The sequence below is a fragment of the Acartia tonsa genome, chromosome 7, assembly GCF_053477335.1.
Source record: "Acartia tonsa isolate MP-2025a chromosome 7, ASM5347733v1, whole genome shotgun sequence".
In the NCBI taxonomy this organism is placed as follows: domain Eukaryota; kingdom Metazoa; phylum Arthropoda; class Copepoda; order Calanoida; family Acartiidae; genus Acartia; species Acartia tonsa.
In genome coordinates this window covers 42,628,267-42,655,378 of record NC_137266.1, presented here as the reverse complement: position 1 = coordinate 42,655,378, position 27,112 = coordinate 42,628,267, and the positions used below count along the sequence as shown (strand labels likewise).

At 33.1% G+C, this 27,112-nt stretch overlaps 1 protein-coding gene across 5 annotated transcripts in view; it reads left to right on the top strand.

Annotated features, from left to right (window-relative positions):
- Nucleotides 1-6,854: 6,854 nt before the first annotated feature.
- The window catches only part of LOC145323789 (calpain-9-like), a 197,469-nt gene continuing 177,211 nt past the window's right edge, over nt 6,855-27,112 (top strand). For 3 of the 5 annotated variants that reach the window (XM_080166331.1, XM_080166332.1, XM_080166328.1), the window contains exon 1: nt 25,629-25,724. The gene's annotated coding sequence lies outside the window, so the exon portion shown is untranslated. Of the gene's footprint in view, nt 6,994-25,628; nt 25,725-27,112 lie in introns of those variants that run through there. The other 2 variants (XM_080166330.1, XM_080166333.1) reach the window with 2 other exon arrangements.

Sequence of the window (27,112 nt, the reverse complement as noted above, 5' to 3'; positions counted from 1 at the left end):
TTTGTACTTTATAATACCTATGAAAGCTTGTATTCATCACCACATATTCTTTCTTCACTGAGTCTTACTAATTTTAAAGTGTTTGCTGTGTATCTGCTGATCTGCTAAGCTGAGATACATCTATGTACAGAAACATTTATCACAAAAGAACAGTATTTCCAGTATGGCATTGAAACCGATTAATATCCAATGTTAAGAACCGGTTCTCATAGGGCTAACAAAACTGGTTTCAATCTTATAATTGTACATTGTAGTAGAAAACTGGATAAATTACACTGCTTTAACCACTGAAAGACTGCCACAAGTAAACACAATACCCTAAATTTGATGCCTCCAGCTTTTTTAACAAAAATAAAGCCATCTTAAAATGATATTTTAGGGAGTTGAAAATCCATAAAACTTTCCAGCCCTCATACCAGAAAATTCAATGTTAAATATAATACAGCTAGAAGCAAAATTATGTTTCTTGGAAAGGTAGAAGGGGTTCAGAAAGGGGTCAATCCGCCGCAATTTTGTGGCTCTGCTGATATAGGCTAGCACCTTTCCTTTCTGCAGGCTAGTCAGCTCGGGATAGCTGTTGGTCACCTGCCTTAGCTATCAAATGTCCTGTATTATATGAATTAGCGATAAGCTGGGGGGGGGGGGGGGGGAAGAAAGCTACCAGCATAGCATGCTCTGTTTAGGGTCGTTTCCCCTCACCCTTACTACATACGCAAGATCTCTTTAGGAAATGTCCATTCAAATAGTTATGAAGTTAAAGTTCACTGTACAGGAGAATTATATTAGTTAGCGACCAACATAAACATGAAAGATGGACATCCTGTTAATTCTAATTATTGTGTTTGTATTGAGTATGAGTATTTAAGTATTGATTTACAGAGAGTGAGGGGACAATGAGCTTTTTTTTACATTAGTCCCCAAAGTTTTATGATAACGTTTTCTTATTCGTTAGCTTATAACTTATTCGTAGTGAATTTTGATTGGTTGTTTAAAAGAATTGAGTGCTGAAATGTTTCAATCACTAATTTTAATGTAGCTTCCAGGAAAGACCTTGGGGAGTAGAATCTGGAACATTTTTCCGTTTCAAAATATCTCGTTGCTAGCCTGAGAAAATCTCAAAAACATGTACAAATTGAACAATTCTCAATAAACCCCAAAAAAGGGTGTTTTTTAGTCATTTCTAAGGCCAGGAACGATTATTTTGAAAAGTTACTTATTCTACTCAAGGCCTTTCTTGGGAGCACCTTGAAGCCATAGTTCTCATACAATGTATTTTAGACCTCTATACACAACTGTCTTGAAGTGTAAATGGAAAACAAAAAATGTCTGCCCTATAAGAAGAAAACAAAAGTTTTAGACATTTATATCAAGACTAAATCTTAAAATTTTCAAAATATTCTAACGAGGTTTTTTTTCCCCGCGACCGTGGCTCAACACGTAGCGCATGTGCTCGTCGTCGGGCAGGTGACAGGTTCGAATCTCGGTCTGACACCGCGTCATAACTGAAGACGTTAAGAATGTTTCCTACTGCTGCTATGTCAGATGCGCGACATAAATAGAGTAGGGTGAATGCCTTGGCCCAAAACAGGCGCAACTCATTACCATGCACAGTTAGGACTTTATTTGAAGGGATATAGATGGGCAAAAAAATAGCCTAAAACCATACCCTGACTTATAAATATAAATAGCCTAAAACCATCCCCCGACCTATGAGAAGCTTCACAGCAAATAAATTGTTATCGGTTCAGTGGTTAGCAAGATCCTTTGCTACAGATAAAAAAGCTTATTACTTTATATAATAAGTAGGGATGGCAATATTTCTAATTTTTGGACCGGATTCTGATTCTTGCAAGAATCCGTCCAAAAAAAGCAATTTCCGCGGATTCCGGATTCTTATTTTTGGCGGATTCAAGATTCTAGCAATATTTTAAAAGTTTTTTTTTAAATTAAAAAAATTAAGTGCTACATATGTCCTAAAAATTAATGTTCTTGGTGTTCTCTATAATTCACTTCCGAGAATCGAACAAGTCTTTAAAGGAAGCCTACAAGAAATACCACGCTTTAACTGCTGAAAGACTGCCACAAGTAGACCCAATTCCCCAAATTTGAAGCCTTCAGCTTCTATAACAAAAAAGTTCTGGGCATTTTAAAATGACATTTTATGTACAATGAAAATTTTGAAAGAATTACAGCGCTAATATTAGAAATTTTGAAATTAAACTACGTGGCCTAGAAACAAAATTATAAGCTTATCTTTGTCATAAATTTAGGCAACCAGTAACTAATTATATTTTTACCATAAAAATACCCATTTTTATAGTCAAAATCATTAAAAAAAAATAAGTTTAACTTGCGTTGTACCAAATGTACTGTGGCCAATCAGAAAGCTGAAGCAGCAAAGCAACCAATCACAGCCGAGTTTCCCCCTTTGTTTCCGCTATGATTTTCGTTTAAAAATGCAATTTAAATCAAATTTTTTTCATAGATTTTGACTATGAGATGTGGTGTTTTTATTGTAAAAATGTAATCAGTTACCGGCAATCTAAGTTTCTGACAAAGATAAAGTCATATTTCGTGTCTAGGCGACGTAATTTAATATTGTTTTTTCTTTTATAAGCATTGGAAATCTTTGGAAATTTTCATTGTACATAAAATGTTATTTTGAAATGCCTAGAACTTTTTTGTTATTGAAGCTGAAGGCTTTAAATTTGGGGTATTGGGTCTTCTTGTGGCAGTCTTTCAGCAGTTAAAGCGTGGTATTTCTTGCAGGCGTCCTTTAAAAGACATTATATATAATGATGATAATCTTTGCCTTAAAAAAGGCAGAGTTGAAAGAAAAAACGCAAGACGCTAATTTTAGCCTACCAATTAAGAATCCGAACCCGCGATTAAAAAACAGATTCCAGATTCGGATTTCAAAATTGACTAAAAATTAGGCCGATTCGGATACGAATTGCCAACCCTAAGAATAATTCTAGGGAGGGGAATTTAAAATGGGGGAGGGGGGGGGGTGATCAGTCAAAGGGGGATGGTTACTGGGTAGTAAACAAATTGTTATTTTTTTTGGAGGGGGGGGGGGGGTTATATTATGTCTATTGTATTTAGTTTTTAAACGAAGTTTTTAAACAAACTAAAATAAAGAATGGTTTGTCCCTTTAAATGATATCGATTTCTTTTTGATATAGTAATTAGCAATTGAATGGAAAATAATCTTCAAATTATTAAATGGTTTGAGAGAAAGAATGGATATAGAAGATATAGATGATTAATCTGGCACCGTGATTCGTCAAACTTGAAAGGGAATAATTTCCCAAAGCTAGATTTACTCATAGAAATTCAACTTATTTATTTTATTAAGAAAGAAAATTTTATATCATGAGCGCAAAATAAAAAGAAAACTGAATTTACGTACAAAAATATATACACTATCTAACCAATAATTTGGCATGATTGTTTCTTTTTTGCTGTTTTAGAGAATATGTATCTAGATATTTTATATTTATTAGCACACTGTTCCTTTAATGCAATCTAGACATATTTATAACTAGAGCTGGTAATCGGTCTAATTTTTGGACAAGACAATACAAGATACTGTCTAGGGACATACTTACACTTTTAAGAATTCATTATAGAGATGCTTCCCTTATAATTTATACCTGGTTGTAAAAGGAATCAGTATTCTAAAAAACAGAAAAATAGGATAATAATCACATAGTAAAAAATTTTTGTCCAAAAGGATCAACATATTCTAAATGGATGTACAGACTTTCTGGTAACCATTATAGAGTTGCTATGCTTTCTAAATCATACCTAACTGTTATAGGAATCAATATGCAAAGTTTAAAATCGATAAGACAATTCTGACATGTCTAAATTAACTTCTAGACAGACAGACCCTATTTATAGAAATCTTCGCTTTTTCAATAGTTATCTATCCAACTAATTAATATCAGTATAATTATAGAGATGCATCGCTTATAACACTACCTTATTCTAATAGGAATCAGTATTCCAAAAATTCAGATGGATAGGACAAATATATAACATAAATTTTTTAAGAAGATTAAAAGCAACATGTTTTATATGGACATACAGACTTTCTGGCAGCGATTATAGAGTTGCTATGCTTCCTAAATTGTACTTAACTGTTGTAGAAATCATCTTGTAAAGTTTTACATCAATAGGACCATTCTTATATTCCAAATAAACTGATAACACGCAATTTTTTCAAACTATTAAATGTATCTTCATTTTGTTTAGAGACGGCGTGAACCTGACTCCTATTCATTTTGCCCACTTTCTCCCACTGCTTAATTTCTTTCTCGTTGTCTTTGGTCAAAACTGCCCTATCTCTCCCCCTTCTCTCTTTTTAAAAGCGAAGCTTTTCTATAATTAGGGTCGGTCCGTACGTCCGTCCGTCACAGAGAGATAGCTTTTTTCGTCAATTTAGGCATGTTATAATTGTCCTATCGATTTCAAACTTTGCATGCTGATTCCTGTAGTAGTAAGGTACGATTTAGAAAGCGTAGCAACTCTATAATCATTACCAGTTTGTCCGTACGTCCATTTTAAATATGTTTATTTTTTACTTTTTTAAAAACAAATTTTTATGTGATCTAATCATCCGATTGATCTTATTTTTGGTAAGTTGATTCCTGGGACAACAAAGTATAACGTTATAAGCAAAGCAACTCTATAATCAAGTCCTAAAAATGTCAGTATGTCCATAAACATTATCCTGTATCAAGTAGTTTATCAACAAATTTACTTACAATTTTGCTCCGATTCTTATATATTTAGATTCTGATTATTTAGTTCTGACACTATACAAGTGTTAATGTCCGTTTGTCCTACCGTTTCAGTGCTTCGCTTTTATGGATGTTGTCATCCTAGTTTCTATATCTCTGTGAGAGAGAGAGAGAGAGAGAGAGAGAGAGAAGTCAAACCTAACGGAGGGAGAGGGAGTGTGTTTATGTGTGTGTGTGTGTGTGTGAATGCAATTTAACAACAACAATTCAGAATTATTTAAGTAGCACAGCAACTCTAAGGATGTACTAAATAAACAAATCGATGGGCTTTAAAAGTAGCTTAGAACCATGACAAGGCTTGGATCTAGAAATAAAGTAGCATAAAATGATAAAACCATCAGTGAACTAATGTGAAACTTCCCCAAAATGGAAAAATAGATCCCGAAAGTGATCTTATCTGACAAACAAACAAAACCTTACTACCTTATATAATAGGATAAATATATCTAAAAAATGTCTTTTACAAATTATAAGCTTTCCTGAATATTGTAATCTAATGGGCCAGCCGTTCACTTCACCATACTTTTGGGTATAGTCCTTCTCGTGACAACGCCTCTTAAGGTGCGTTTCATCGTATTTTCAAAATAGCTTTTGATAGGTTAATTTGGGTAAGGTGATTGCCCCGCAGGGTAAGAGCCCCCCGTAGGGGCTAGAAATTAGGGAAAAGCTACTGTGAAATTACGACGAAACGCCCCTTAAGAGGCGTTGCCACGAAAGGGACTATACACCACTTTTTTATTTGGGTTTATTTTGTTTGCTAATTAAAATACAAAATTATCTTGTGCATTAGATAAACACCAATAATAAATAAAGGGTATGGGAACAGGTGGAAGGTGGTGGAGAAGGGGGGGGGGAGGTAAATGAAAACGATGTCTCGTTTCCGTTGCGTTAAAATTCCCATGCCTCTGTATTTATGCCTTGGCTACTCCTGTAGTGTAGTGTGGTAACAAAACAGGCTCTACATCCTATTGTATAAAGTAGTAAACTTTTTTGTCTGTAGCAAAGGATCTCGGTAACCGCTGAACCGATCGGGCTCTCCTTAACAGGGTAGCTTTTTAGGTCCCGGAAAGGTTTATAACTACTTTGGGGGAGAGTACCACTACACTCCCAAGAGAAATCCCCCATAGAAAAAAAATTACCCTAGCCAAAAAAAGATAACCGCTAGTTGATAAAAAAGACCAATAAGATTTATCCTATTATATAAAGTAGTAGGGTTTTTTTGTCTGAAGCTTAAGATTTCAATAACTACTAAACTGATTCAGTTCTTCTTTTAAAGAAAGCTTCATATAGGAACAGTGATAGTTTCAGTCTATTTTGTTTTAGGATTTAAGCCTTAGGATGGGTTAAGGCAATTTTATCCCCTTTACCCTTTTAAATACAAATCCTCTAAATGCTAGGGGCGCAACCGCTGGTATTATATAGAGTAGTAAGCTTTTTTGTCTCTTGCAAAGGATCTTGCCAACCACCAAACCGATATGGTTTTCCTCTACAGTGAAGCTTTTTATAGGTTCATAGATGGTTTTAGGATATTTTATTTTTGTAAGTATTTTTGAGCATGGTTTTAGGCTAATTTTTGCCCTTCCATATTCCTTCCAATATAGAGCCCCTAGATGCTAGGGGTGAATCCGCGAGTTATTAAAAAAGAGCAATCAGATGGGATTTATAAAGCTTACCCCAACGACAGCTGAAGATCACGTGAAGGTTTCATGATTTTTCCCCTTGAATTAATTTCGTTGTTGGCATAAGCTGTTTCCAACCACATTGCCACACTGTATCGTCTCCTTTTAGTAAAGTTATGCGCGCCATATGGTGTAACAAGAGGAATCTCTACCAGTAAAGTTCCAAACTTCACAGAGTGGTCATACACATACTCAGCCATTTCCGCTGGTGTGTGCGTGTAAGCGCGCCGGAAAATCTGACTTACGCGCGACACATGCCGGTGTTTTGTATATAATACAGATATAGCGGGCTTATTATCAGTGACTTTAGAAAGCATTATTATCATTATTTGTTTCAATTGAGGAAGTTGGTGCGAGTTTTATAATTGGTTTTTAAAATCATGTGAAATTATTAGGTTTGCTGTTTAGTGAGATGGCCTCTAGCTTGTGAAAATGTACTCATTTTGTTATTTCTAAAAGTAAATTGAAGTTATGTGTTAAGTGAAACTATTTAAATATTAAATCAGGTTTGTTATTTTTAGTATTTGTTAGACTAGCGGCTACGCCCCTAGAGGCCTCAAGGGACACTTGAGTAAATAGTTGGGTGGAGGGAAGTCGACCTTTTCATTTTAATGTTAAAAAGGAAACAAAATTGGGGAAGAAAAATTTTCCTTCAGAGGTGGAGATTAGTGTGGCCCAAATGAAGGTCTAAATCGCTTTTCAATGTGCGTTATGTAAAAATAGGTTATGTATTGTTTGTAGATTTTAGCCCTATAATTGATTTTAAGAAAAAATCTATCGCTATCTCGTCAAATGCATATTTATTTTCACCTTTAATTCCCCAAATTATGAAAGGCTTACACCAGATATAAAGCAAAACATCAAATTTTCTGTCTGTTTGTTTACAAACATTGAAATAAAATATTAAAATCACCAGGAATAAACATATGAAGAAAGAAAGTAAAAAAATTTATTTATGTACAATACAATAATTTGGGAAAGATAATTCATACTGCAAAATTATTGAAGAAAAATAATTAAAGATAAGCCTTACTCTTTATTCCTGGTTTAATAAAAAACAATCAAATTATTTTTTGCAATATTATTTTTTTATCAGTATGCTTTTTTTAAAAAGTTGAATATGAGAATAAGTATATTACATATTTTTTTACCTTTATTTAATTTTTTATTTAAGTAAATTGTCTCTTTATTGGCGACAATGTCTGTTGAGCCATGAAATTTATTAAAAACACTTTTTCCTATTTTATGTCTTTAAAATGTATATTTTTTAGAGTTTTTCATCATTTCTCTTCTCATAAGACTAATAGCTACTGTTTTAGTTCAATTTCTTACACAAATTATCAATTTAAATAAAACAATGTTTTTAGACGTTTTTCGGCATTATTCAGCATGAATAGCGGTTATGCCTACTTTTTATGATTGCTTTATATTTGAACTCTTGTTACATTATTTAAGGTTGGCAGTTCTTAAACTATTTCTTGTTAAAATCATGAAAATATGAAGTTTTTGATAAAAAAGCTTAAGATTGAAATTTCGAGATCAATTTTCATTGTAGAGAGGTCTAGTTTTCACTAAAAGGTCTACATTTGAGCCGGTAACAACTTCAAGGTATCCGCAAATTGATATGGTAAAGATTTAAAAATTCATGTTTTTTTTGGGCCAGTCTAGTGGAGATACCCTCCCCTAAAATAGCTATAAACCTTCTCTTGGCCTATAAAAGGATTTGATGTCAAGGAAAATCATATCGGTTCAGCGGTTAGCGAGATCCTTCGTTACAGACAAAAAACCTTTAGGAGCAAAATATGAAATATCCTTTATACAATAAATGAGTTTTATTTGTGTGTTAGTTCTAAATTATAACCCTCTTGAAGTAACATGATGTCTGTGAGTGCGTTTTTTAAGCTCCAGCTAACTGCTGATATGATACACCTATAATATGAAGCTTCTCAGAATAGAGAAGGCACGAATTATATAAAACTACGCACAGGGTCGGGTCCCTGCGTTGACTTTGGGCCTTTGAATATCAGCCAAAAGTGTCGAAAATATTAACATAGTCAAGTAGGTACAAAAGAGCAGAAAACAATTTGCAAGCAGACAAAAAGGTCCCAACAAATTGGGCCAGTTAGTTTTCTGGGTTATACATCTATACTTTTATTCTTCTCATAGATCTACGAAAATTTTACAACTATTTTGGAGGAAGGTACAACCACCATCCCAAAAAAAACTATAGATAAAAACGACCCAGCCCCAGATCAATTAGAATAATTATGAAATGATAAAAACTTTATTAATCCACCCACAAAAAATTTTTATTTAGAAAATTACAGTTCTAAAAAGTCTTTTAATCATTTATTGAATTAATTTTTAAAAATTTTAAATATGCCCTAATTGTTGATATAACAGGGATGACTACATTCATAAAAGCGAAGCTCTAAAAACGAACATTAACACTTTTAGATTGTCAGAAATGAATAATCAGTATACAAATGTAAATACGTCGTAACAAAATTTTAAGTAAATTTTTGACAAACTGTTTGATACAGTATAATGTTTTACATTTTTAGGAATTGATTATAGAGATGTTCCGTTTTTGATATTGTACTTTGTTGTCCTAGGAATCAGTATGCCAAAATCAGATCAATCGAATGATTATATCCCATAAAATTTGCCGTTAAAAAAAACATAAAAATCTACATGTTTAAAAAGGACTTGCGGACATTCTGGTAACTATTATAGTGTGTTGAAATCGATAGGACAATTCTAAAATGCCTAAATCAACGAAAAGAGCTAACCATTACGGACGGACCGACCCTAATTACAGAAAGCTTCGCTTTAATAACAGCAAATATGAATATAATTATGCAAAGGGAAATTGGCAAGAAAGATACAGTTTAAAACCAAGATTGAGTGAATTAATTTTTACCACATATGAATTAAAACTGGGGGGGGGGGGGGGGGGGGTGAGAAAGTAATATGAAATAAAGCCAAAAACTAAATATTTTAGTAAAGACTTTTTTTGTAACTACAAGCTACGCCTCTAGAGACCTCTATGGGGGACTTGAGATTAGGGGGGTTGAGGGAAGAAAGCTGACTCCCCCCACCCCCCACTTTCAATTTTAGTTTTACAGAGAAAATGTTATAGAATTGAAGGGGGTGGGGGGGGGATATTTTTTTAATGTCGAGTTTTCTTTGGGAGGTTGTGTTACCCTCCCCTAAATTAGATATACACAACAAGGATGACTTTTAAAACTTAACAAATCAGACGGTCAGACATACGATCATTACCAAATATAGAGTAACAATGCATTCGATTGCCAGTTTAGTTTATACTATGTTTTATAACTTTTAATTAATTTTAACTTTGCTTTGGTTTTGTATTAATTTTCTTTAAACGGTCATTAAACAAGAATGACTATATCTGTAAGAAGTTCAGTCGCATATGATTTATTGGATATAACGATTATCTGTAGACGATAACAAAGCTTTCCATAATACAAAGTCTAATGTCTGTCTGTCTGTCCGTCCGTCTAAAGCTTAAGATCTTAGTAACCACTGGGATGGTTTTAAGCTATTTTTTTGGAGGGTGCGACACACTCAATCCACCCAAAAAATGAAAAATCCCCCCACATACAAACAAATTGTTTTTATAACTAATATTAAAAAAATGGGAGTCATATTACCCGCCGCCCCCCCCCCCCCAAAAAAAATGCCTCACCCCAAAAAAATCCTTAAAAAGAATTTTATTTTTGTAGCTTTATTTTCTAACTTATTAAATTATGCAAAAACTATCATGCAGTAGCACCAAAATGTGTACACTTTCTAGCGAATAATGTAATCGGATTGTTCTTACACTGAGTTTCAATTGGTAAATTAAGGGGTTGACCTTATGCATCATTAAATTATTGTCCATTGTCTTGTCCTTGTGTGAATTATAATGGATCTGATTAATTTGCATATTGAATGTAAAGTTCTCCTACCCTCTCTCCATTATTCTAATTTAATGGATATATAAAATACGTGGATATATTAACAGAGGAAAATTCGTTGTCAATTTAGGTTGCTACAATGGTCCTTATTTATCAATTAGTTCGTTTATCCAGTAGCATGGGAGGGGCGTGAATAGGGGTTTTCGTTGTTTTAGCCAGATGCGAGTCTGACTTTATTAGAGTACATGAAAATCTGGTGCATCATCCAAGTAATAATATATCTATTTGTAATTTAAAATCATTATTTCATAATATATTCAGGGATAATTATAACGTCTGATTTTTTAAAGGCGAAGCTTTTAGATGAATAAGGCCTGTCCGTATGTACGAGACAGTTAACCCTTATAGTAGCGTAGCAACTCTATAATCCCTAGCACATCCGCACAGATGTTAGGCGAGGTTTTGTGATTGGTTTGAATCTCCGCCATAACCACCTTTAGTTGTTATTTCCAAGGAGGTAATTTTGTTTGTTATAATTTGGGTTGTTCATTACAACAATTTATTGTCAATTGTCTTCAGTATTACTCTCTCCTCCAAATGTTAATGTCTGTCCTTGTTTTCCTATTATAAAAGTAACAAGGTGTCAGTCTGTGTGTTTTTCTTAAGACTTTCTGTATGATCTCACTAACCACTGAACCAATATGCATCTCATATACAGTAAAGCTTCTTATAGGTCCAGGAAAGGTTTATAATTTTTTTTGGTGGAGGGTACCTCCGAAGAGAAATGGCCCCTGGAAAAAAAACCTCAAAAAAATATATTTGTTTTCTTTTTGAAATTGAGATGTAAAGTGGAAGGCCACCAAACCCCCCTCTTTCTTCCTCATTCGCCCCTTCAGGCCTCTAGGGAGCGTAGCCGCTAAAATTTATGTAATTTAGAATATATTGACCCCTGACAAACTGTTATGCAAAATATGTTCCCACTATTCTTTTCATTTCAATATTTTTCAAATCAATTATTGTGAAAATAATCGACATATACCTTTGGGGGGGGGGGGGGATAGATTGAGGCAAAATTAAAGTAATTTTTAGCATTAGGGTTACTCTCTAATAAATCAACTTGTCATTTTAAAAAAACGAAGATCTTCTACAATTAGATTCGGTCTGTTTGTAGTAGATAACTTTGATCGTTAAAAAAAGGGTATGTTAAAAATGTCATAATGATATCAAACTTTGCACGATGCTTTCAAAAATTCAAAAGAATTATTCCTTCTTTACCGGCCCCGAGGGACCATAGACAATGACCATGCAAAATAAAAGTAAATTGTAATCCAAACTGAAATATTTTTACCCCCAGACAACTAGATATAATTAATTATTTAATACTTATATTTGCGATTACTTTTATTTAATGAAATCTTCCAATTTTTAACATTTACAAAACGGCCTGCTGTATTGCATCAAGATCCATGACAGATCTATATAGGAAATAAATGTCTATAAATGAGCTCAAGTTTTCCAAAGGTCAGATGTTAAAAACTCATACTGGTTCAATAATCAATAATAAACTCTCAATGACCAGAATGATAAGACCCATTATTTTACTCTATAAAGAGTAAATAAAATTTTTTACTTCATTATGCTATTCAAATTATATTGAAGCATTAAATTTCTATTCATAAAATAGAAAATTTAAGTTTATAATATAGTAAATCAAGGAAAACTAAGTTTTAATGTAATATGATACTAGCGACGCGCCCGAATGTGTTCAGATATTAAACTAAAAATTAACATTTAGCTAAATAGTTTAACCCTTTCAGGACGATAATTTTAAACAAAAAACATTAGGATCCTAAATTATTTTTAATAAAGAGAGACAAAATTATAAATACGGTTTTAAATAGAAATAATGAAATTAAACTAAAGACGGAATAAGAGAAGTGAGAGAGAGAGAGACATTAAATCTTTAAAAAATTATGAATAAACGAAACTATAAAAGTCATAGTAATCTTTATGAGTAACTTGATTTGTAGTACGGTTCGGAGAGAGAGAGAGAGAGAGAGAGAGATTGAGGGATAGGTCAATGGAAGAAAAATGATTTACATTCGGGGATAGGTCAATGGAAGAAAAAAAGTTGAAAGTCGGGGATAGGTCAATGGAAGAAAAAAAGTTAAAAGTCGGGGATAGGTCAATGGAAGAAAAAAAGTTAATAGTAAGGGATAGGTCAATGGAAGAAAAAAAGTTAATAGTAAGGGATAGGTCAATGGAAGAAAAATGATTAATAGTCGGGGATAGGTCAATGGAAGAAAAAAAGGTTAATAGTCGGGGATAGGTCAATGGAAGAAAAAAGGTTAATAGTCGGGGATAGGTCAATGGAAGAAAAGAAAATTAATAGTCGGTGATAGGTCAATGGAAGAAAAAAGTTTAATAGTTGGGGATAGGTCAATGGATGAAAAAAAGGTTATTATTCAGGGATAGTTCAATGGAAGAAAAAAGGTTAATAGTCAGGGATAGGTCAATGGAAGAATAGGGTTAATATTCAGAAGTGAGATAACGTAGAATATAATTTTTTAGGTGGTGCCTGCACCACCGATTCACTAGTCTATAATACAAAGTAGAATGATGTCTGTCCGTCCGTCTGAAGCTTAAGATCTCGGTAACCACTGAACCGATTGGATTCTACTCTTCAGGGTGTATACCTACTGGTCCTGTGGTGGTTTTAGGCTATTTTCTTGGTGGGTGGGACACCCCTAACCCCCCCCCAAAAAACAAAAAAAATTCCCTCTTATTTTTTTTTTTGCAGAAGATTTCCTTGGTCCTTTATTTTTTTTTTGCAGAAGATTTCCTTGGTCCTTTTACGAATTTCACCTTAATTTTTTTTATCATCTCTTGGGGCAAAGCCCCTAGAGGCTAGGGGCGAAGCCGCTAGTGTACATATAAATAATACAAGTATATACAAATACCACAAAAATATGATCTTAGTTGTGACGCCCCCTAGTGGCCTCCAGGGGCACGTACTATTACATACTATTCTTTGCAATAATGCAACCGAGAAAATTTTGCAAACCAAAATTTGTACACTTCCTAACCAAAACTTTGGGTATAGTCCCTTTCATGGCAACGCCTCCTAAGGGTCAATTTGTCGTATTTTTCAAAGTAGCATTCCCCCTCTTTTTAGCCTCTGCAGGGAGCTCTAACACTGCGGGGTCAATTGCCTAACCCACGAAAGGAACCATAACCAAAAGTTTAATTATATTGTTGCTACGCTGTCTTCTCATCTATTAGAGCTATCCGTAATGGACGTACACACAAATAAATGTAGAAAAGCTTTCTATTGATATTTATCTCTTTAAATGTAACCAAGACGAAGCCAAATCTGTACCACTTTTGATTCCTGTAACGTCATATAAATGAGGGAGATGAGAGGAGAAGTGGGAAAGAAAACTCCTAAAAATTCCTCATTTTTATTACGTCACAGGAATCAAAAGTGGTACAGATTGGGCTTCGTCAGTAACCAAAAACAAACCATATAAGCAAAGCTTAAAAATCAATAGGAAGGACAAACGAACAATAACTCTTGTAGAGTGTGAGAACTTAATAAGAAGAACATTGATTTGTAAGTCTAAACAAAATCGTAAATTTGTTGCAAAATTTCTTGAATACAGGATACAGTAAAAGAACATACTTTCATTTTTAGGATTTGATTATAGAACTGCTTCGCTTATAATCTTGTATTATGGACGTTAGGACTTTTTGGTAGCGATTATAGAGTTGCTATGCTTTCAAAACTCGCACCTAATTGTATAGGAATCATCATGGAAAGTTTTAAATCGATAGAAAGTCTGATATGTCTAAATCAAAGAAAAGAACTAACAGTCACGGACGTAAGGACGGACGGAATTATAGAAATGTTTTGCTTTTAAAAATAAAAGAAATTTCAAATCACTAATTTTCATGTTAATGTGAAAAAAATGTATAACGCAAATTTTCACCAAATTTTTACGACGCATGATTTATTTAAAAATGCGTAACATCTGTATAAGTATACGCGTCCCTCACTTATTTCCTGATTATTTCCTTCCAACAGAAATGCTGTATACTGCTATCCAGCACTTAGAGCTTCTGTATTCAAAGGGTATGAAGGGGGGGATGGGTAGAAAAATAGCCTTTAACAATCCCAGAACTAAAGTGTAGCTTTGTTAAAATGTAGAACCTAATAAGTTTAGTTGTTAGAGAGATCCTTTGCTCCAGACAAAAAAAGGCTTACTACTTTACATAATTAGATAAATGTGATAATATATGTTATTAATTTTTAAAGAGAAACGTTTTTTTTTTAAATCTTGATTAAATGTTTATAATCAGAAAGTTAGTCCATTTTGTATTTTTATAATTAATTATCATTGCTCCCCTAGCATCTAGGGCCTAAAACTATCCCTGATAAAAATTTTCTCACAGCTGGCTATTAAATCGATACTTCCCATCCCCCCCCCCTTATGACTTAACTCCACTTCATCCCCCGACCAAAGAGGAGAAAGAAAGAATTGATCAATATCTGAAGATTATATTAGCAACCTAAATTGACGACATTATCCACGTATTTTATATATCCATTGCAATAAAAGTTGTAAAATTTGTATCTACTACTTTCACACCCTAGGCTGTTATTAACGTACTAGAGTTGGCTCGATATAATTATCTCCCTATTGGCTAGTTTTCTATATGCATATCTATTTCTCAATAAATCTATTTTCCTCACCCGGCATTACTATCTAAAAGAAAGTAAATATTTAATAATTTAAATGATTTTTAAAAGATTTTTTAAAATTATATTTTTTTCTTTACATTACCATCACCAAAGGGGTAATGATGATGATTACAATTTTAGTTTAATATTTGAACACACAAAATGTCGCCACAATCAAATTCTTTTAAAACATAGTTTTCTTAAATTTATCATATTATAAATTTAAATTTTCTTTTTTATGATTAGAAATTAAATACATCAATATAAGGTAAATAGCAACATGAAATGAAAAAAATGAATTTATTTTTAATAAAGTAAAATAATGGGTCTTATCGTTCTGGGCAATGAGAGTTTATTATGGATAATTGGAGCACTATGAGTTTTAATCATATATTCCTTGGAAAACTTGAGCTCGTTTATAGACATTTATTTCCTATATAGATCTGACATGGATCTTGAAGCAATTAAGCAGGCCGTTTTGTACATGTTAAAAATTGGAAGATTTCATTAAATAAAAGTAATTGCAAATATACTTAGTAAATGAAGTAAAAGCTTTTCTCGTATTCATTCGAATCCGGTGGATAGGAACCGGTTCTCATCCATACGAAAAAACTATGTCTAGCATTGTATTATATCCAGTTTTCTACGAATATAGAAATGTACAATCATAAGATTAAAACTAGTTTTTTTAGCCGGTGCCTTCGGCACCACGGGGCTAAAAAAACTAGTTGTAGTCTTATAATTGTACATTCTATATCCGCGGAAAGCCGTTTATAATACGATACGAGAAATAACTATTCTTTAGCATACTAGCATTTTTTAAAAGTATCCCTATATAAATTTAATGGGATTTATGTCTGTCTGTACGTAAGGATCTCGCAAACCACTGAACCGATATATATTTATTTATCCTAATAATAAAGTAACAGGATGTTTGTCTGTACCGAAGGATCTCGCAAACCGCTGAACCGATCGGGTTTTCCTTAACAGGGTAGCTTCTCAGAGGTCCCGGGAAGGTTATATGTTACAATGTAACTGAAAAAGTCACTTTATAAACTATTTTAGGGGAGGATAACAATACCCTCCTAAGAAATTGTCAATAGAATTTAAATTGCTGCTAGGCAGCGCCAATGTATGACATAATGGACTTTACCTCCTACAAGGGTGTAGACAGTGCTTTGATAATTATGGATGTTGTCATCCTTGCTTAGTTTCTAATAAAGTTATTTTGGTAAAATTAAAAATTGGATCATTGGTTTTTCAATTGAATGATTTATACAAAAATGATAGACAGATAGTGATATTTAAAAAAATCTTGTTTGTCTGTTAAGATCTCGATAACAGATTGTGTTTCTTGTTTCAGAGAAGCCTTACACAGGTTCCTGAATGGTTTTATCTTATTTGAAATAGCATAAATAAAGATTTCTTGAAAAGCACAATTTAATCAGTTTATAAAACTAGCTAACATGAAATTTATTATTCAGATGATAGTAACCCCTGAAAAGGAACCCCTAGAAAAAATATATCTCCCCCTAAATGTTTTTTTCCTTTTTAAACTAGAATTAAAAGTGTAAGGTAGCCACCCCAACCCCCTTCCCTTGTTTAATAATAAAGAAATTAAAATCATTGATAGATAGATAATCATTTTTACATTAAATTAGATCATTGGTTTACAATTGAATGATTTATTGGCGTGATAATTTTAGTTCAGGAGTTCTATTGTATTGTTGAGTGTCGCAACGTCTCTATAATTAGAGTATGCCATTACGTCAGTACGTCCTTCCGTTCCACGACAATTAAAAGAAATAAGAACGTTTATGAATAATATTCAATTTTTTGAAAAAGCACATACATTTCATGTAATTTTGTTTATAAACTGCGAACCAAAAAAATAGGCATCAATGAATTTTCAGAATAGCAGATTTATTATTCATTTAGGATGATTTTACTGTAAATATGAAATGTAGATGCATCTTTTGGTTACAAATTTCCACTGTTAATTTTCAACCAATGAAGCGCAAGATCTCAAAAACAGCATTTTGGGGAAAAACTGGTGAACCAAAAAGATATGCAAATCCAAAACAAAGCAATGGAAAAACTTGATTTTAAGTATTGTGGCCTTTAATATGCTCTTACTGGTGGCGATGGTGAGTCAAATGTTATCAAAGTGCATGCCCATGATGACAACTCATATATTGAACTATGGTTCAATTTTTGTATTCATAGCAGCCTCCATCCAAGCAGTATTAGAAAAGAAAAAAATTGCAATTTTAATTACTCCAATTCATAAGGTAAACACTGTAGCCTTTAGAAGATGGTTATAATTCTTGTCAGGAGGCTCCATTGGAGATTGCTTTAACTACAAAAAATGGTACATAGGTTAATAGACAAGTTGTTGTAATGTGCATGTACTTAGATAACATTTGGCCCACCAAAATGTAAAGAAAAGTGCAAAAATAACAGTTTTTATTTTGATTTTCTTTTATATTTGTGTATCTTTTTGGTTCACCACCAAATGCTGTTTTTGAGATCTTGTGCTCCATTAGTTCTGATTAATAAAAATTATCATTGAAAACAATAAATTTATAGTATAGATGTATAAACAGATTACTAAATGATTTCTGATGCAAAGACCTAAAGCTCAGCAGACGAGAATAATTTCATTAAACTTTGCTTTCTAAATTCAGCTGTTTAATGCTTTTTTCTGCTTTTTGAAAAAGAAAGGGACAATTTTTGTGAAAAATTGTCATTTCTGTCTAAACTTATGTGGAGTATTTAAAACTGCCATTATCAATTTCTCAGAACTAGGCTCCTGACTATAAAATTATATTAATAATCATCTTTTCCGATTTACACTACTGAATTGAGTTCTTGAGGGGTTCCACAGCTATTTATCGCTCTATATACAGTGTGTTTTTTTTTATGAGAACTTAGGTGTCAACATCTAAAAAAGGTTTTAGCGCATTTATCTTAAACTCAAACCTTCTACCCTTTGCAAGAAAAAAATTGGATTTTCAGTAGTCCACTTTGGGAGGCCAGTACTCCCTCCCTGGTTGAGATATGGCCTTCAAACGTTGATATATTCTAGTACATGTCCCTAAAAATATCTATCAACTTTTTACTCTGTATCTCAACTTTGAAGCGTTTTGCAGCCATTCTTGCTAAGGGTAGAAGATTTGAGCATGAGAAAAATGCACTAAAATCATTTTTAGATGTTGACACCCAGGTTTTGAATTTTTTATTTTACTGTACTTTTATAATAAAAACTGAAATATTTTTTTGATGTTCTATAAATGGTTATAAAAAACGAAGAAAATAAGCCGTTAATCATTAAATTCTGATAACTATAAGTGGGGTAAAATTGCTTTCAAAAAAGTTCTTATAAAAAAACACACTGTATATTACTTTAATGTGAAAACTTGTAACCAAAAAAAGCATCTACATGTTATATTTACAGTAAAATCATCCTAAATAAATAAGAAAGCTGCTATTCTGAAAATTCAAATTTGCCTGTTTTTGGTTCGCAGTTTATATTAATTAATTGTTCATTGTCTTATCCTTTAAGATCTCTGATATGTATTATTAGATTATATAAATTGAAAACATCAATGACAATATTAAATAAGAATTTGAAAGTCATCTATTTTTACCGAAGCTTTTTTATAATTACGGTCGGCCCTCTCGTCCGTTTGTAACGGTAAGGTTTTTTCGTTAATTTAGGCATGTCAGAATTGTCCTATCGATTTCAAACTTTGCATGATGATTCATGTAGTAGTTAGGAACGATTTAGAAAGCGTAGAAAACCCATAATCATCACCTGAATGTCCATACTTCCATTTCAAACATATGATTTTTTATTTTTTTTAACAACAAATTTTTATGTGATATAATCATCCGATTGGTCTGATTATTGGAGTACTGATTCTTATTACAATAAGGTACAATATTATAAGCGAAGCATCTCTATAATCACGACCTAAAATGTATATATGTCCTTAAACAGTATTCTGTATTTGAGAAGATTTGCAACAAATTTACGTACAATTTTGTCAAAACTTATATATTTATATTATGCATATTCTGTTCTGACACTCTATAAGAGTTAATGTTTGTCTGTTTAACCGTTTCAAAGCTTCGCTTTTATGGATTTTGTCATCCTTGTTTTGTAATCATAGATTCAATAAGAAATACAGCTAGGCTCGGCAGCTGTTCTACACTCTTAGACACACAGTGTTAATAAATCAGCACCCGCTGCCGACCTAGATATAGCCGCTAAATATAAGTTCCTCCTAAGCCGCTTTTAGAGGAACAGCTTAAAGCTGCATTTTTGCTTTATTCAGGGCTAGAAATAAACCAGTGGCGTGTACAGCAATTCATCCGGAGAAGGGGGAGGTGGAAAAAGGAGGGCAGGCCTTCTGAATTTAAATTTAAGGTGGGGCAGGGGGGGGGGGGGTGTTGACACCCACTACCCCGCACAGCACCGATTCAAACAGAAGAAATAATTTGGGTAATACTTACATAAGAACTGTAAAATTGCAATGATTTTTAAGTTATTTTTAAGTATTAGTACATAAAATCGATATTAAAAGGAAAAATTATAAAATTAAAAAAGTATTATTTGCCACAAGTGATCGTCTTCTGGGCTAAAAAAACTTATATTAATTTTATGAGTTTTATTTTGATATTCGTAGAAAATTGTCTGTAATACGATTCTATATGCATGATTTTTCTAATTGTGTTTGCGAGTAAACATTCAACTTTGACTTTCCCGTCCGTTACGCTATGGGCGAAATGTGATTTTCTCAGCTGCTGTTTGTGATAGACAGATTACAAAATGTTGAGATTTCTTGTACCATAGACTCAAGAGCATGCAGAATATAATTTACTTGATCCGTTGGTCTGTCGATCATGCTTCAAACTTCAAATATAAACTTGTTTTTGTGACAATTGAACAATCAACATTTGATATATAATTCATTTTGTCCTTTTGTCCATCCATGGTTATTTTGTGCTTCGCTTCTAATGGATGTTGTCATCCTTGTTTATATCAGCAGAGCAGATTACTTTTCAGAGAAGCTTATCTTTGTGGCTTGGGGCCCAATGTAAAATTTGAATAAAATCTATGAAGCACAAAAATCATATCAAAAAGGGGGGTGGGGGGGGGGGGTACTATATGTTCCATTTTTAGAAAAAGAGAAATTCTCCCTCCAAAGAAGTCCTTGACAATCTGCAATCAATTATTTACTGCATTTTAGTTCAATTTAAGCATTTAAAGGACGCCTGCAAGAAATAACACGCTTTAACTGCTTAAAGACTGCCACAAGAAGACCCAATACCCCAAATTATAAGCCTTCAGCTTCAATAACAAAAAAGTTCTAGGCATTTCAAAATAGCATTTTATGTACAATGGAATTTTTGAAAGATTTCCAATGCTCATAAAAGAAAAAACAATATTAAATTACGTTGCCTAGACATAAAATTATAACCTTATCTTTGTCAGAAACTTAGATTGCCTGTAACTGATTACATTTTTACAATTAAAACACCACATTTCATAGTCAAAATCTATGAAAAAAATTCGATTTAAATTGCATTTTTAAACAAAAATCATAGCGGAAACAAAGGGGTAAACTAATACAAGCTTAGCTGTGATTGGTTGTTAAGCTGATTAAGCCTTCTGATTGGCTACAGTACATTCGGTAAAACGCAAGTAAAACTTAATTTTTTTTAATGATTTTGACTATAAAAATGGGTATTTTTATTGTAAAAATATAATTAGTTACTGGAAACCTAAATTTATGACAAAAATAAGCTTATAATTTTGTTTCTAGGCCACGTAGTTTAATTTTAAAGTTTTCAACATGAGCATTGCAATTCTTTCAAAATTTCCATTGTACATAAAATATCATTTTAAAATGCCTAGAACTTTTTTGTTATAGAAGCTGAAGGCTTCAAATTTGGGGTATTTGGTCTACTTGTGGCAGTCTTTCAGCAGTTAAAGCGTGGTATTTCTTGCAGGCTTCCTTTAATTTTTTTTAAAGCAATGCTTTTCTTCATTTACATCTGTTTTCGGAAACTCTTTATCCTTATGATAAAGTAACAGGATGTCTGTCTGTCCGTTATGGTTCTCCTTTATAGTGTAGTTTCTCATAGGTCCTGGGAAGGGTTATAGCTATTTTGGGGGAGGGTACATCCACACACCCAAGAAAACACCATCTAGAAATATATTTTTGGTATACAACTGATTTTAACATTGAAAAGAAAACACCTTAATGACCCTAGAGGCCTTTAGGGGCGTAGCCGCTATTACTTAATATTAGCCTAGTAATTGTCTTTAATGACTTTCAGAAAGATTGTCCTAATTAAGTCCTAAATATATGGAAAGTTTGTTCAGATTGCTATTAGATTTTCCATACATTTTTTGAGCTTTGATTTTAAGGATGTTGTCATCCTTGATCCTTTGAATAGTTAAAAAGCATAACATGAATTCAACAAAAATGAATCAATTAAGACATTTTCACACTCTATTAAAAACTATTGGCTACGCCCCTAGAGGCCTCTAGGGGGCACTTGAGTAGGGGTTAGTTGAATCCCAAAACCCATTTTTTTTTTGGGGGGGGGGGCGATTTCTCTTGGTAGGGGGGTGGTACCCTACCCCAAAATAGCTATAAACCTTCCTGGAACCTATGATAAGCTACCCAGTTAAGGAGAACCCGATCGGTTCAGCGGTTAGCGAGATCCTTCGGTACAAAAAAAAAACAGATAGACATCCTTTTACTTTTTATTATAGATTATCTACAGAGTGTTTTCGTAATATTGACTTTGCTGGAATGGTTATTCCACATATTTTGTCAATTTATCGTTAATTATCCTATCCCTTAAGAGCCCTTAAGTACCAAGATCTGTGAAATGTTTCAACCAATGCAATGAGATGTCTTGAATGTGCCTAAATTTTCAATATTTTATACTAAAATAGACTGGTGCAATATTTAATCCAATATTTTCGTGTGTTTTAATGCTTTCATTATGAAACAATCCCCATTATTATGTTTTTGCAATTATGCATATGTTAAAATCTGCGGGAGTGTATTTACACACATCAAATGAAACTTTAAAATGATTTAAATTAAAGAGGGGGGGTAATGGGTAGTTTGTGAGAGGAAATATTTGACATAAAGATGACATACAGAACAGGGAGGGAGGGAGGTGACATTGGGTTGTTTATCACACTAGGTCCCAAAGTTTTATACTAACGTTTGGGGAATTTAATTGAATTTTGATCGGTTTGTTCATTAGGTTGAGTGTCCAAATTTTTAACCACTAATTTTGATCTACAGAAATGATAAATTTGTGTGTCATCATTGGGAATGTGCATCAATTTATCGGCCATTGTCTTATCCCTTTAGATCTCTGCAAACAGAGACCCCCTTAGTAGCTGAGGGGGGGGGGGAGAGAAGAAATCTTTCATTGTGTGGATAACTATGATTATAAGTACTGCAGCAATAACAAGCTAACAAATATTTTAAATAAAAAAGAACAGTAGATTAAAAAATCAAATAATCCCTACGTTTGTCTTTTTGTACCAAAAAAGATCTCGCTAGACACTGAACAAATATGGTTCTTGTAAACATAAAAGATTCTTATATGTCTAGGGTAGGTTTTGAGCTATATATAGTTGACATTAATAATGTCAGCCTTGACCACTTTTATTTAATACCATATAGTCGACATAGGAATTTCAATTTTATGTCAACAAGTTGCAACCAATGTTGACAGGATGTCGCCTAAATCGATATATTATTACTTGGATGTTACACCAGATTTTCATGTACTCTAATAAAGTTATACTCGCAACTAGCTAAAATTACAATATCCCCCATTCATCCCCTTTATCCCATCCCCTTCCCTCCGACTGAATGAACGATCTAACCCCCAAATGAAGTCTATATTAGCAATCTAAATGTATGACAATTTTTCCACATATTCTACATCCATTGTCGCCTAATTATAGCTTTATCATGAATAATTGAAATAGAGAATTTATGCTTTCAGCGACAAAAGGTCCCCTTCCCCTCCCCCCACCCACCTCCTTCATATTTGGGATTTGGGGATAAATAGATATACAAATAAAATACAGAAATATACAAATCTTTATATAAAAAAGAAACAGGATGTTTGTAAGTTGTGTGTACTGAAGGATCTCGCTAACCGCTGCATTCATATGGTTCTTCTTTACAGGAAATTTTCTCATAGGTTAGTGGGAGGTTTTAACGAATTGAGGGGAGGGTATCTTGAGAAATTGACCCTAGAAAAAAATGTCTCATCCCCCAAAAAATTTGTTTATAAATAAAAAATATAAGATAGTCGATTTTTACCCCAACCCCCTTCCATTAAGTGCCTCTAGAGTCATCCAGGGGGCGTTGCTGTCAGTCAACTTTTATAACAAGGACTTTTAGTCAAGACTTAAGATGTACAAGGGGGAAAAAAGTTTATTATACATAAATAAACATTGTCATTGCTGCGCTTCTTATAGATATAATTTTCCTCGAATTAATGTGTTTTAGGGGGAAATTTAATTAGTTTAGCATTAATTGGGGGTGTAAAGGGTTTTTTACCTCCCTTAAACTTTACAACTACTAATTTCAAATCCCCCCCTTAAAAATAAAATTAAAATTATTAGATCCCCCCCCCCCAACTTTTGAAACCCCTCATTTAAACACAAAAAAATAAAAGGCTTAGACGTCCATGGATGAATTTCTTACATTCCTTTTAACCCTGGGCCCCCCCCCCCCCTATCCAATTAAACTGTTTCCGCTTGTTCTTTGGGCAGTGTTTACAGGAAACTGTAAAATCTTTAAAATAAAATAACAGGATCTCTATGTGTGTCTGTACTGAAGGATCTCGCTATCAGCTGAGCCGATATGGTTCTCCTTTGCAAATGAAGCTTCTCATAGGTCATAACTTTTTTGTGGTAGGGTATTGACCATAAAAAATACGACCATCCTCCAAAATAAAAAGAAATTCTTCCCCCTTCCTCTTACGCACCAACTCTCTGCCATATGCTTCCAGAGGCCTCTAGGGGGCGAAGCTTCTAGTGAATATTATATAAAAAAATATATATAACATATTAAATAATCTTTTTAAATAGATATTACTGTTATAAGTAATCTGTTCAATACATCTAAATTTTCTATTTTGGATAGAAGCTCAGAAATTAACGTTTTCCTAGTCTTTACAATAAAATAATTAATTGAGTTGTGTAATGAGAAAAAAAACAGAATATAACATGTAAAATAGCCTCATTGTCCTAGGAATCAAATAGAAGAATGATTTAAATGTAAAAATATTTCAAATTATGCACTTGCCTTTTGACTTTAACTATAGAGTTGCTAAGCTGATTGAATTATACCTTAGTGTCATAAGAATCTTTATACAAATATTTTTAGATTTTTTGTTAAAACATTTGTAGGCCTACCTACTTTGGTTTAATTTTGACAAAAAAATAATTTTATATTTTTAATTTTAGGTTAGTTTGAAGATTATTTTTGAGAACAATGGAAAAATATTAACTTTGATAGATTAATTGATATAATCTTAGATGAACGGATTGTTTGATAGTTTAAATATATTTGGATGGATAGATTGTAATATTATAAAAGTAAAAGAATAGAATGTATAGGTTTCTACCCACCGGGTGAGGTACCTGTGCCGACTTCCAATTGTGTTGAATATCAGCCAATAGCATCGGAAATATTTACAGAGCCAAGTCGCTACTATATAGCAGAAAGCAGTATGCTAGCAGATGCTAGCAAAGGTCCCCACCACTAGGGCCAGTTGGTTGTCTGGGTTATACATATATACATATAAATTCATTGTTTAATTAACACAATGATATATAAATAGAATCTAAAAGGATATTTTGTCCCAATATGACTAATTTGGTCCATTGTAAACTCTTTTTATTGTCTTATGAAACATTTGTTGGGTGTTACGATACTTCCACCAAATGGTCCTAGGACAAACGCAGGAGTGACAAACGTCGCAGTGGACCTAACCTAACCTAACATATTTTAAACCATTTTAGAGTTTTTTTTTTAAATGGCTAACCCCTGCGGGGGGTTATTTGTATATTCATATCTTAACCTAACCTAACCTGTGTAGAAATACTTAATTAACTTAATATTTTAGACACTCTTGCGTTTGTCGACTCCGACGTTTGTCACTCCTACGTTTGTCGACTCCGACGTTTGTCAACTTTGACGTTTGTCATTACTGCGTTTGTCCTGGAATCCACCAAATCAGATAGCAAATTATTATCACAGCACAAACTGCCCTTTTCATCATTGCTTCATTCTTGCCATTAGTATGTCCACCTATAATGTAAAGGCTATTGTGTATTTTTGCGATTTTGAAACACTTTGCGGATATGACATTTTTCGGAATTAATCGCACATAGATTTGTTGTAGCAATGAGCTTTTTTATGCAGTTTAAAGTAGCCGAGCTTTTTAAATACATATATTAAATTTTAGTGCTTTTTCATGTTTTGTGATTTATGGGCTTATTTTAAAGGTATGATTTTATATAAAAAGTACATTGATATATTATGGATACGTTTGTATTTCATTGTCTGTAATACGATGCAGAGATCTATAGGGATAAGACAATGGCCGATAAATTGAAGTACATCCCCGATGATAATAAACATAATTAACCCTTTCTGTAGATTAAATTAATGGTTGAAACGTTTTAACACTCAGCTTAATAAAAATTCACTAAAGTCCCCAAAGTTGTTAGGCCAACGAATTATAAAACTTTGTGGACTAGTATAATAAACAGGCCATTGTCCCCTTTCTCTCTTTCTGAATACGATGTATCTGCCAGGATAAAGCTTAAAATCTCGCTAACCGCTACACGGATTTCCAAGGTTCTAGGCTATTTTCTTGGGAGGTTGGACACATCACTCTTAGAAATTGGAACTGATGCATTAGTAAAATAGTGAAACAATTGAACTCCATTAATAAAATTGGAGAAAAAATAAGTTGTGTTTCGGAAAAATAGGTTGTGATGAAAAATAAGGATATTTAGTTACAATTCTGATACTGCTTTTTTTAATCACGAACTTTAATCCAATATGGTTTAGGAGAATCCCCTAAAGGCTAAAGGCAAAGCCTCTAGTTCTTTTATAAATTCGGATTAGATACACTACCTGCTAAATGATAAAATTCCACCAAAGATCTTCAATGTATTAATTAAAAATAAATAGCCCAAATCTATTCTGGGGCCTATGTTAAGCTATTCTGGATCGATATCAATCGGTCCAATGGTTAGCGAGCTTTTAACGAAACATTAACAGAACTGAGCTTCCCTGAAAAATGTTCAGCCGTTTACGAGTTCTTGCTTCAATATATCCTTATGATAAAGTAACAGGATGTCTGTTTGTACTGAAGGATCTCTCTAACCGCTGAACCTGTATGATTCTCCTTTACAGGGTAGCTTTTCATAAGGTTTTTAACTAATTTGGAGGAGGGTACCACCACCCTTCCGAGAGAAATCACCCCTAAAAGAGATTACTCCCTTCCAACCAAAAAATTGGACCCCCCCCCCCCCAGTTTTTTTTATTAAATGAAAATTGTTTTTTCAACTCCCCCCTCTTCAAGTGCTCCTAGAGGCCTCTAATGGGGTAGCCGCTAGTCTTTAGTATTTAGGATATGTTTGAAATTTGACATATTATGAAATTGGAAAATTAAAAGTTATTACAATTTGCTAGAAGGGACATTTAATGATTAACTTATAATATCTTTATTAGAGTGTTATATAATAGATGACTAAATTATATCTTTTATGAATTAATGACCTGTGAAAATTTAAAGAAATAAGTAACCAAATATTAAACACTAGCGGCTTCGCCCCTAGCCTCTAGGGGCTTTGCCCCAAGAGGTGATAAAAAAAATTAAGGC